At 38.6% G+C, this 12481-nt stretch overlaps 1 long non-coding RNA gene and 1 pseudogene across 1 annotated transcript; both read right to left on the bottom strand.

The window, feature by feature from the left end:
* Positions 1-12481, bottom strand: part of LOC112777620 (trimethyltridecatetraene synthase-like) — a 93875-nt pseudogene that overhangs the window by 26417 nt on the left and 54977 nt on the right.
* Positions 10186-11750, bottom strand: LOC112777621 (uncharacterized). The gene is made up of 3 exons (XR_003190513.3): positions 11398-11750; positions 10603-10749; positions 10186-10509 (listed from the first exon to the last, which is right to left on the bottom strand). It is a non-coding gene; the product is annotated as an uncharacterized lncRNA (long non-coding RNA).

Genomic DNA, 12481 nt, shown 5'->3' with positions numbered 1-12481 from the left:
TAAGATGGCATCTAATGTGTCCACTTCCAAGACACCTCTCTTCTAAGCTACCCCATTGTTCACAAGGTTCCTCTTAGAAGTGTACATATACTAGTTGTTGGCAACCATATCAATAAGCTCATGCGCCTCTTCAGGTGTCTTCTTAAAGTGGAGGGATCCACCTGCAGAGTGGTCCAATGACATCTTGGATGCCTCAGATAGACCATCATAGAAGATGTGTAGCATGGTCCAGTCTGAAATCATGTCAGGAGGACATCTCCTGATCAGTTGCTTGTATCTTTCCCAAGCTTCATAGAGAGATTCACCCTCTTTCTGTCTGAAGGTTTGTACTTTCACCCTGAGCTTGCTCAGCTTTTGAGGTGGAAATAACTTGGTCAAAAATTCATTGACCACCTTCTCGTATGTATCTAGGCTCTCTTTAGGCTGAGAATCCAGCCATAGCCTTGCTCTGTCTCTTACTGCAAAGGGGAAGAGTATGAGCTTGTAGACTTCTGAATTGACTCCATTAGTCTTGATAGTGTCGCATATCTGTAGGAAGTCAGATATGAATTTGTTTGGATCTTCTTGGGGAAGTCCATGAAACTGGTAATTCTGTTGTACTAGAGTGACCAGTTGAGGCTTCAACTCAAAGTTGTTTGCGCCAATGGCAGAAATGGAGATGTTGCGCCCATAGAAATCAAAATTAGGTATAGTGTAAGATCCAAGGACCTTTCTTGTGTCTCCTCCAACTTCTGAATTAGTTGCCTTTGTTGTATCTTCAGCTTCTTATTCTAGAGCTCCTGTGAAATTCCTTACGGCTCTGCTTGCCTGAGCTTGTTGCAGACGCCTTCTTAGAGTCCTTTCAGGTTCAGGATTTGGATCAAAGAGAGGTTCTTTATCCTTATTCCTGCTCATAAACAAGAAAAAAGAAACCAAGAAAAGAAAAGAAAAGAGTCTCTATGTCAGAGTATAGAGGACTCTTAGTGAGATGAGAGATAGGTAAAAGGAAAAGAAAAGGAAGGTATCTTTTAATAAAAAAAAAGTTTTCGAAAATAGAGTGAGAAAGAAAAGGAAGATTTTTGAAAAAGAAGAGAGAGAAAAGAGTTAGAACTTTTCGAAAATAGAAGAGAGAGAAAGAAGAATTAAAGAGACACCAAACTTTTTAAAATTAAAATAAGATAAAACAAATTTGAAAATAAAATAAAAGATGATTTTAAAAATTTTTGAAATTTTAAAAAGTAAAAGTCAATCAAAGATTTTAAAATTTAAATTTAGAAAGAAAGTCAAACAAGATAAGATAAGATTTTTAAAATTTAAGATAGAATATTTGATTTTGAAAAATTTTGAAATTAAAAAGAGAAAGATAAGATACTAAAAAGATAAGATACTAACAAGATACTAAAATTTAAAATTTTAAATTAAAAAGAAAGATAAGACAAAATTTTGAAAATTAAAGAAAAAGATAAGATAAAGATTTTTTAAGATAGAAAAGATAAACAAGAAAAACAAGAATACTAATCAAGACACCAAACTTAAAATTTTCAATTTTAAAAAAAAAATTCGAAAAATTTTAAAAAGGAAAGACAAACACTAGACGAACACCAAGCTTAAAAATTTTAAGATCAAAGAGCATAAAATTTGAAATATTTGAAAAAGAAAAACACTAAAAGACAACAAACTTAAAAATTTTGAAATCAAACAAAGAAAAAAAACACAAAGAAAATTTCAAACACCAAGAAAGAAAAACAAAAGCAATTTTCGAAAATTCAAGAAAAGAAATGAGAACCAAAGGGACACCAAAACTTAAGACTTGACATAAGACTCAAACAAAAGAAAAAGATGACTAAAGATAAAAAAATTTTTGATTAAAGTTTTTTTTTTAAAAAAGAAAATAAGAAACACAAAAAGGAAAACAGTAAAAGTACCTGATCTAAGCAGCAAGACAACCGTTAGTTTGTCAATCACAAACAATCCCCGACAACGGCGGCAAAAACTTTGGTGCGCGAAATTAGAACTCGCACAACTAAACCGGCAAGTGCACCGGGTCGTCCAAGTAATACCTCAGGTGAGTAAGGGTCGATCCCACGAGGATTGTCGGATTGAGCAAGCTGTGGTTATCTTGTAGATCTTAGTCAAGCGAACAGAAAAGATGGTTGGTGTTGTAAATGCATAAAATGGAATAATAGAGAAAGCAATACTGAATTGACGTAGAAACGATGATGGAGGAGTAGTTAAGGCTTCGGAGATGCTTGTTCTTCCAGATTAACACTTCTTACTGTCTACTTCAACAACGAATGATTCATTCAATGATAAGGCTATGAGTGACTAAAGCCAGGGTCAGTGGTCATTCAAGCTGGATGAGGGTGAAGCTCGCGCATTCAATCTTTGGTGATCCTACTCAAAACGCCACAGACAAGGTCGAATCTTCCGGATCGGAGAATGAAGCTCTATGGTTCTAGCCTTAGCGCCACAAAAACATTAGTCACCCATGACTAACGAGATTTTATGTCACATATCCCCATTAGCCCAGATACGTGTTGGAATCTGTGATGCACTCTCAAGCTGTAGCTCAATACTATCCTGTCAGGGACTCGCAGGAACTCATGTAGAATCAGGGGTCATACATCAGTTCCACCCCAGATCCATAAGGATGAAGAATGAAAATGCATCATAGAATAGAATCAGACATAAATTAAAGTAGAAAGGTAATTGTATTAATCCATGAGAATCAGCAGAGCTCCTAACCTTAACCTAGGAGGTTTAGCCGCTCATAATTTATAGAAAAGATAGTTCTCAGAAGCTGAAGATCAAAAAGTCTTTAACAAAGGTGATCTTCCTTCTATTTATACTAATAACTAGACCTAAAATGACATTAATAATAAGTAGAAATTACAAAAATGAAATAGACTAAGCTAAAGGTGCGAAAATCCACTTCTGGGCCCACTTGGTGAGTGTTTGGGTTGAGCTTGGCGTCCAACTTGGAGGAGTGGGCATTAAACGCCCACTAGGGAGTGTCCACGCAGCCTTGATGCTCCCTTGGTGGCGTTGAACGCCAGTCTTGGGCGTTCAATGCTGGCTTTGGTCCTCTTGGGGCGTTGAACGCCAGTAAAGGGGTAAGTTGGGTGTTCAATGCCCATTTTGGGCAGTCATTTACAAAGCAAAGCATAAACTATTATATATTGCTGGAAAGCTCTGGAAGTTAGCTTTCCAACGCCATTGAGAGCGCATAAATTGTACCTCTGTAGCTCTAGAAATGCTCGTTTGAATACACAGAGGTTAGGATCTGACAGCATCTATTGTCCTTTCTTTGCCTCTGAATCAGACTTTGCCAAAACTAACAATTTTCATCCAAAAATCACCTAAAATCATAGAAAAACTACAAAAACTCAAAGTAGCATCTAAAAAGTGATTTTTGCACTAAAACCTACTAAAACATAATAAAACTTAACAAAATACAGTAAAAACACTAAGAAAATAGTACCAAAAAATGTATAAAATATCAACTCATCACATATATACATGAACATGATGTACATGTCAACCATATCAGAACAAAGATGTTCATCCAAGATAAATATTGAAAAAGAGAAACAAAATCATTTCATAAACCAAACACGTAAATATATCTCATAATGAGCTTTCTCAAATCCCATTCAAAAAAAGAAAGAACAATTGAACTTTGTCAGTTTATTATCTCCAAAAGGGGCACTCTACTGTACAGATTAGAGTGGTATAGAGAGAGAATATAATTTCTTTCATAGTTATTTTTTATTATTTTATTATTATTTAAAATATGGGTCCTACCTTTATTAATCTCTCTTTCATTCTATTAATAGAAAAATCTGTAAATGTACATCTTTACCATATAATTCACTTCTCCAAAAATCTCAAAAACCAAATGGAATCTTCTAATAAAGTAATAATTATTAGCTCAAACTTGCCACTTGTCAAAGATTTTGCGATAGAAAAATCAAAAATAAAGCAAAACACATGAAGTGCCCTACGATTCCTTTTCTACGATACACGAAACTGAAAAATGCAAGAGATTACTCAAACTCTATTTCTAAATGCGAATGGAAAATTTTCTCTATGTCATTTATTTTCTCTATGTAGTATTTACTATTGAGACATCATTATCGAATGGGCTTCTTTTTATTTAAATAAAATTAATTAATTATTTACTCAAATAAATCAAAATACAGAATTTTACCCATAGGATTTGGTGTGGCGCACATTCGAGTAACATGAGAGGAACTTGATGTGAGATTCTGCGAACATGTATCGCCATTCCGCCAATTTTTGTTCAAGGAAGAACCGATCCCCAGCTATATCAATCCTTGATTCCTTGTATACTACAGAGCACAGACACAATACACAACAAACCAAAATCTATTAGAAACATCTAATTAACCACTTATCATTTTCAAAAACACTGCCATAAGACCAAAATAGAAAAAAAATTGACAGAAAAAGAAAAAAGTAGGACCTCAATTGAAAATAACATATTAGAAAATAATGAAAAATAAAAAATAATGACTATTATTAATCGAATCTACGTGTTTTAACAAATATATATAGAGGATTGAAGAACGAACCTTACGACGAAAAAACAAGGAACCATATCCACCTCTGACCCCATTCTTACTCAGAAACTCGAACCTATCATCCAATCGCAAACCACCATCACCATTGCCGCCACTTTCACCACCGTAATCATCATCCATGTCATCACAACGAGCAATAGGTGGAAGACCATTTCAAACGCCTTCGTCATCGTTCAAGACAATGTTCGATTCATCGTCGTCATCCCTATCACTCAAGGAGCATTTGAGACGGAGAGAGCTCGACGGAGGGAGGGCCGAACAAAGGGTTGGAAACGCGATGAAGTTCTGGCATTAGGGTCGGAGGCACGATGAAGAGGCTCTGGGGTTAGGGTTGGAGGCACGATGAAGAGCCTCTGTGGTCAGGGTTGGAGGCGCGATGAAGATCCTCTGAGTTAGGGTTGGAGGCGCGATGAAGAGGTCTGTGTTTAAGGTTGGAGGCGCGATGGAAGGCTCTGGTACACAGTGAAGACTGATAGTGAAGAGTGATGAAAAGCGTGCGTTTAAGTGTTTTAGGTCACTATAATTCTACTCACCCTATTGGCACGCTTTACAAATGTTGCCCTAACGTAATTCTGTTGGCACGCTTTAGAAGCATGCCTGTTTCTCCTTATGGCCACGCTTTTGAAGCGTGGCACCAAAAAATGTGACCAAATCGCTAATCAATTGCCACCCTTATAAAAGTGTGACCATTGACCCTTTTGGCTACGCTTTTCAAGCGTAACAAGAAAAAACGTGGCCAAATCTTTAATCAATCGCCACCCTCGTAAAAGCGTGGCCATTGACCTTTTTTTGCCACGCTTTTGAAGTGTAGCAAAAAATAGGTGACGACAGGCCTTTTTTCTTGTAGTGAATTGGTTCGCTTTGGTTTGCGAAATCGGATCAAATGGGTAAAATCCAATTAAAATCGATGAATAATTAATTTGTATTTAACTTTGAAAATCCAATACCCACCTGAACCAATGCTATATCGAACGTTTTCTATGACTAAAGTCCAGTATGTTGAGTTCATTGTTATGGATTTGGATCCTCTAAATTTTGAATTTTATTTTAGAAGATAAAGTGTGATTTCTCACCATTTATTCTATAGGTGGGACCAAAAAAAAAATATGAGAGAGAAATCATTTAAAGATAAGAGATCACACTTTATTCTCTAAAGTAAAAATTCAAAATTTGGAGGAATCTAACCCTAGTAATAAGAGACACATCGGTATCCTAACTCCATATAGAATTACAAGATTCACTACTCTTCTCTCTTATCTTCATTTATTCTCAGAAAAATAAAAAACCACACCACTACCAAGACATTGCTAAGGTAGACAGAACAATTAGGAAGTGTCTTATTGTTCTTTAGCTATTAACTATTTATTTCTGTCTCAATTATTATTTATATTTTGTTGTGACAAGATGTATTATGTTGTATTTTATTTTATTTGTTATGTAAAGGTAGATTATGAAGTTGAGACAAATTGTGTTATGATGCATTTTATTTGATTATGAAATTTTAGTAACTTGAATTGCAGTACGACAGTAGGTAAAAAAAATTTTTTATCAACATAACCAAATGAGTAATACCGAACCAATCCAACTTTGATCAAATTGGATAAGTTGTGTAAGACCCGGTTAATTAACGGCTAATTAATCCATATATGAGAATTTATTCTAGAAAGCCAAAAATGATATTTTTATGGCTTAATATGATAGAGGAAATTGAGACGAGAATTTTGGTACCAATTTTATGGAAATCGGACCAAGATTGGACCGAACGGGCCAAACCGGTCCAACCGGACCGAAAGTGGGCCCTTGGCCCAACATAACTAAACCAAAACCCTAGTTTTCAGCACTCTCTCTCCTCACACAACACTAATACACGCTGAAAAAGAGAGGCCATGGAGGGAAGAACACTCTCTCAAGTTCTATCTCTCACTTGATCTTCAAACCACCATAACTTTTGATCTAGAGCTCCGATTGCCGCTCCGTTTGCGGCCACGCGTTCACTGCGGAGAGCTCTACAAAACCCATACAATTAATCTTGAGGTAAGCCACGTTTTACTGTTCGAAATTCCAGCCCTTGATTTCGAGTTTCATGAGTAAAAATGTTGAGATTTTGGGTTCTTTGATGTTATAGGACCCAACTCTCTTGAAGGAGAAGGTTAATCTTGTCTCTTTGGACCTTGGGTGTGGTAAGATTCTCAACCCTAGTGTAATTTGTTGTTCTATGAGGTTTGGGCATTGAGATGTGTATGGGTATGATGATTGTGGCTTAGGTTGTGTATATGTGAATATTGGAGCTTGATTGGTGATTTTGGAAAGCTTGGAAGAGGGTTTTGTGTGATAAAATCTGTTCTTAGAGGTGTTGATACCTTGAGAGCTTGTGGACAAGTGGTTTGGAAGTGCTCCGGTTGAGCTTGGGAAATTGGCTAAGGTATGGTTTCGGTTTTCCGTATCTAATATGTAATGTGGTAGGAAATACTTAGGCTAGAGGCCCTAAGATAGGCATTGAATTGATGATGTTGTGGAATGGTTGAGATATATGATATGATCATATGTGTGATTATGAATATTGATGCCTTGATTGTGTGATATGTAAGAAAATGCATGTTGTGATATATGCTTGATGAATGATTGAGGTTGAATTGATGGGTGGTACCATATTGTTGGTGAGTATGATGATTATGTATAATGATGGTTGATTGGAAATTGATATTGTTAGAAATTGGGATGAGAAGGATGTATGACATAATATTGTGTTTATCCTTTGGCCTTTTGATTGAGAAGTGTTAAAATGGTTGGAGGTAGTTTTGAGAATTTTGGTAAAACGTCAATGCGTGAGTTGAGGATGGCTTGTTGTTGAATTTGGTACACTTTGATTGATTTCAAAGAAAAGGGATGAAATTGGCATGTTTTAATTGATTTTGAAAAGAGTTGAAAGTGGCTTGTTTTGAAAATGGCACTTTGTGGTTTTGAATGAAAATATGGTTTTTGGGCATACTTTGACGGGACATAACTTGGACTACGGATCTTTGATTTGTGCCAAATCTGTTTAGAAATGAAATTGGATCCGGGATGTCCATGCCGTTCGAAGAACGGGTGAAAAATGGTTTAAAATGAGAGAGTTATGACCGTCGGAAGATTGGGGGTTGAATCTGTGAATTCTGCAGCTTTTAACTTAGAAAATTTTTAGCAGAATGACCCCTCGCGCGTAGGCGCACTTAGCGCGTTTGCGCCGTTCTTCGAGAAAGCATCATCCACGCGTGCGCGTGGAGTGCTTGTACGCGTGGCCCTGTTTTCATCCCAAAGTTGATTTTTGAGTTTTAAAAGCCAAACTTCATACTTCTAAGCCTCCGATCTCACCACTTATGTCTTAAATCATTATGATATGCCTAGCATGAGGAAAAGGGCTAGTGAATGTGGTAACTTGCGAGTGAAGCAAGGGAAAAATGAATGATCCATGAGGATCAAAGATGATTATGTGAGATGTGGAGGATGGTGGTGGAAGTGCTTGTTATGCTATGGGCCGAATGGCCGTAATTGTTAATGAATTGGCTGGTTATGGATTTAACCGTGAGCCGGATGGCTGGATTATGCCGTGTGGCGGCGGAGCCATGTTTATGGCTAAGTATAAATGCACATATGCTGTTGAATGAATTGTGAATGTTGGCACTTCCACCATTGGAGATGAGGGTTTCCCTGGGTAGTAGCAGTGGCTAGCCACCACGTGCTCCAGGTTGAGACTCGAAGCTCTTTTGACCCTATGTCGTAAGTGTGGCCGGGCACTGTGAAAGGCCCGGATGAGCTCGCCCCCGTAAATATTCACCAGTGAGGGTGATGGATATGGATCATGTTTATGATCAAGTTTATGATGAGTATAACTCGAGTTGGGGATGCACGGCAGAGGGACAGTCCAATGATTAGCTACCAGGACTTGTCGGGTTGGCTCTATAACCGACAGATGATATCATCAGCCACTAGGGACAGGCATGCATCATAAGCATACTACATGAATTGTTTGAGATTGCCTATTTGACTGCATATTACTTGCTAATTATCTAAATGCCTTATCTGTTCCTATTTGTAAATCTCTTGTCTGATATAACTGTGTTTGCTATATTATACTCCTGCTGGTGGTTGGGAGGTCTGAAGGAATTGGAAAGGGAAGTATTAGTTAGACTGAAGAATCTTTAGTCAGTTGCCACTTACGGTTTAGCTTGTTTATAAGCTTTGATATTATCTGGAGGAAGCTCTAGGATTGCCTTCGGCTTTCCTCTATTATTATGTATTATATATGTGAAAGCTGTTACCGTGCTGGGGACCTCTGGTTCTCACCCATGCGGATTTTGTGGTTTTCAGTTGCAGGACGCGAGGCTTCTCGTTGAGACATGCTGGAGACTTCTGGATTAGCGAAGATCCTTTGTTCTCGGGACTCTGTTTTGGGTTATATATCTTGTTTAGATACTTTTATCTCCATTAAATAATACAAACTGTGATGACTCCTTCTAGAGGGGATTTTTGGAGAATAGGTTTTCTGTATTTGTGTCCCTTTGGGTTTCCTTTGGGGTTTCCTTATTTTATCATATGTATATATTGCTATGCTCGGACCGGTTCTCTTCGCAGCCGGATTTTGAGTCTTGATATTCTTGTTTTTGACACTCTTTATATATATGATCTCGCGTTAGCTTATCCCGGTTCGTTACGTTATCGATCGGAGTGTTGCGCGTTCGAGTTACGATTTTTGTTTACCCCTTTTTTCTACAAAGGCTCTTAGTTATAATCAATTATTCATACTACTATACGTACTAAATTTTTGTTTTAGAGGTCGTAATACCTTGCCATCTCTGAATTATGACTTAAGCATAAGACTTTGTATGGTAGGGTGTTACATTATGGTATCAGAGCAGTTCGTTCCTGTAGAGCCTGAGGAATGGACTGACTATGCTTCGGTGCATTCTCTGTGTGTGTGTTATGTGCTACTAGTATATCTGCTTGATATAATTGGCATAAACGTTCATGAGCATGCATTTGGGACTTTGAAGCACTAGACTTCCGATATTGAGACTGATCAACTTAATATTGATTGTTTGGTGTGTATAGGAACCAGATGGCGCCTCGTGGACGCGATAGAGGCCGTGGGAGAGGACATACGAATGCTCGTGCGCCGGAGACTAATCCTAATGACCCGGTGAACTTTATGACTGCGTTGGAGAACATGGCTGCTGCTATGCAAGCCACTGCTGAGGCTCTTGGTCAACAGATGAACAACCATGGTAATGACGGAGGTGGAGTTCAGGGTCCGATGACACTGGCGAACTTTTTGAAGGTTAATCCACCGAAGTTCAAGGGAACTACTAGCCCGACTGAAGCCGATACGTGGTTTCAAGTAGGGGTGTTCGCGGTGCGGTTTGGTTCGGTTTTTAAGAGAAATGTCATCCGATCCGATCGTTTAATTAAACTGCGGTTCGGTTTGGTTCGGTTTTTTTGTCGAAGCCATCCGAACCAAACCAAACCAATTAAAATCGGTTTGGTTTGGTTCGGTTTATTCGGTTTTTTCAATCAATTCAAAAAAAAATACAATACTATTATAAATTACCAAAGTTGCAAGAACAAATTAGAAAGAACAGAACCAAACTAATTCATTGAATAGCATTACTGTAACAACACAAATACACAATCCACATCATTGACGAAACTTAACTCTCTTTTCAAGTTAATAATTCTCTAAGTACATAAATTCTTTTCTGGAGTCCTACTCTTTGTCTGCACAAAGATGTGGTACACAAGTATCCATATTTGCTCAACACACTTTCTATTTTTGAATTATTGCACATCACCACAAACAGTAAAATGTTTGCCATCGGGAACATTTATATCAACAAGAGAAGGCAAAGCTTTCAACATTTCTCTGGTTTGCAATACAATCTGGAATGCATAACTAATACAAGAACCAAGGCAAAACAAGCAAAGTTAGTAAGTGATAACACTTAAAGAAATTCAAAGTTATTAATGAACTCCTATGCTTAAGTACCATTTGTGTAAGCACTTTTGATTCTTGAAATCATCCATCATTTTCTTCACAAAATCCAAAGTAACAACATCCCCCTCTATTCTTGCTCCTGAATATTGTGGCTCCACATCTAGCATCAAAACAAACTCCAAGTTCTCTTCTTATATCCTGCCAAAGACCAATACCAGATAATGAAACAACAAATACTAGGAATCAACAACAATGAACAAATAATTAAAAAAACAGAAGTAGAAACACAACAAAATAGGATTACCAGCATTCAGCAACAATGAACAAATAGATTGAGTAGAAATTGAATACAGATAAATCACAAAATCAACTCAAGACAAGCAAAAATAAATTAAACCCAGTAGCTCAAAATCACAGAATCAGAATTATTAATAAATTAAATCACAAAATCAACTCAAAACAAACAACTAAAATTAACAAAATCAGTAAACAAGCACAGTAACTCATCAGTATTATTAACAAAATTTCAAAACAAGCAAAATAAGTGCAGAAAACCAAAAATCAATTCAGAATCACATAATCACAGAATCAGAGAATCACAGAATTTGAACTAAGTAAAACAAGCAAATTTGAACCCAGCAACTCAGAAGCACAGAATCAGAGTTATTAAGAAGAAAATAACAAAACCCTAAACAAATCCAGCAACTCAGAATCACAGAAATTATAATTAACAAAATCATACCCTAACTATTTCATAATTATAAACCTAATATGTCTAATTAGCTTCAGATACATAGAAGGAGAGAAAATCATGGGAAGGAGGAAGAGCACTGGAAGAGGGCCAACCGGTGCCTGCTGTGTTGTGGGTGGGAGATTGAGGAGTGATGTGTTGTGGGTGCCTGGGTGGCCAGAAACACTGCTACGCCTGGGTCAGTGGGTGCTCTGCCGGGTCAGTGGGTGCTCTGTTAGACTGCTACGCCTGGGTGCGAGGGTGGTGCTGGTGTTGGGTCTTCGTGGTGCTCTGTCCGTGAAGAGGTTCGACGGCGTTGGGAGGAAGGGTCTCTCGCGGCGCTGGGAGGTGCTGCAACGTGAGTTCGCTGCCGGGTGGCGTCTCCGCGAAGAGGAAGGCTTCGGCGTGGTGCTGTGGGTGGCGACGGCGTCGTGCTTTGGCGATTTGCAGAAGAGAGAGCAAGAGCGACTGGGATTTGGAGAAGAGAGAGCGAGAGCGACTGGGATTGGCGAGAGCGAGAGCGACTGATGATAGAGACTAGAGAGTAGAGAGCGCAGCCGCAGGTTAGGGATTGGGGATTTGGGGGGTTAGGGTCAGGGACGGCTGGGGGAGGGGGGCGCTCTCACACTCGCGCAGCAACCTTTGTTCGTTTGGGGGGTGGGGGTCTGGGGGGGTAGGGTTAGGCATTTTTAGGGCTTTTTTTCGAACCGGTTCGGTTCGGTTCGGTTAGGGTTTTGAGAATAAAAACCGAAAACCGAACCGAACCGCACAAAAAACAGCAAAATGAGTTTTTTTCGGTTTTTTCGGTTTTCGGTTAATTTAATTCTCGGTTTTTTCGGTTCGGTTTGACGGTTTAGTTCGGTCTGGATCGGTTTTGAACACCCCTAGTTTCAAGCCATGGAACGAGCACTGCAAGCGCAGGTGGTACCTGAAGGGCAGCGTGTAGAGTTCGCTACCTATTTGCTCACTGGGGAAGCGTCGCATTGGTGGCAAGGAATCCGACGCCTCCTGTAGCAGGGTGATGATTATATCACCTGGAATGTCTTCCAAGAGGAGTTCTATAAGAAGTACTTTCCGACTTCTGCTAGGACGGCCAAGGAGCTTGAATTGTTGCAGCTGAAGCAAGGTACTATGTCCGTATCTGAGTATACTGACAAGTTTGAGGAGCTGTTCAGATTCTCTCGTATGTGTCAAGGGACT

The sequence above is a fragment of the Arachis hypogaea genome, chromosome 19 (genome assembly GCF_003086295.3).
Source record: "Arachis hypogaea cultivar Tifrunner chromosome 19, arahy.Tifrunner.gnm2.J5K5, whole genome shotgun sequence".
In the NCBI taxonomy this organism is placed as follows: domain Eukaryota; kingdom Viridiplantae; phylum Streptophyta; class Magnoliopsida; order Fabales; family Fabaceae; genus Arachis; species Arachis hypogaea.
This window is presented reverse-complemented; position numbering and strand designations above follow the sequence as displayed.